Here is a 495-nt window from a genome sequence, read left to right as displayed (position 1 = left end):
TTTTCCCCTAAAATAGGATCTGGGCAAAGATCTCCTAACTCCCTCCGTTACCCTCCTGAGATGCCAAATCAGTTTTTGTGGGGGCTGAAAAATTGGATCGAGCTATTTGTGATCCAGACAGCTTCCTTCACTTCGGCTTTCAAAGCCGGGAGGAAATTTCCGTGCTCGAGCCCGGGGTGTGCCGGAGATCCAGCTGCCTTCATCCCCGCTCTTTTATGTTTCCTTTTACCTGGGTGTTGCATTTTGGTTTCCATTCTGTCTCCCTGTTGTGTCACCCTCCCGTCGCCGCTGTCCCTCCCATCCTCATTAGCAAGTAGAGCCGCCAGCTCAGAGGAGCCTTCGTCTGGTGAGAGCACCGGCCTGGTGCCGTGTGAGCAGTGAAGAGCGTGAGGAGGAAGATGATGATGATGAAGAAGTAGGTTGAGTTGGCCCCGGCCGCAGCGCATCCCTGGCGGACACTGGAGTGCTGCCAGATAGGCCAGGGCAGGCCGACAT

The 495-nt window shown here is 55.2% G+C and overlaps 1 protein-coding gene across 1 annotated transcript in view; it reads left to right on the top strand.

Annotated features, from left to right (window-relative positions):
- MACF1 (microtubule actin crosslinking factor 1) overlaps nucleotides 1–495 on the top strand; it is a 119,590-nt gene that overhangs the window by 5,373 nt on the left and 113,722 nt on the right. The window lies entirely within an intron of this gene.

This window comes from Egretta garzetta, unplaced genomic scaffold (assembly GCF_000687185.1).
Source record: "Egretta garzetta isolate BGI_Z169 unplaced genomic scaffold, ASM68718v1 scaffold101, whole genome shotgun sequence".
Taxonomy (NCBI): Eukaryota; Metazoa; Chordata; class Aves; order Pelecaniformes; family Ardeidae; genus Egretta; species Egretta garzetta.
This window is presented reverse-complemented; position numbering and strand designations above follow the sequence as displayed.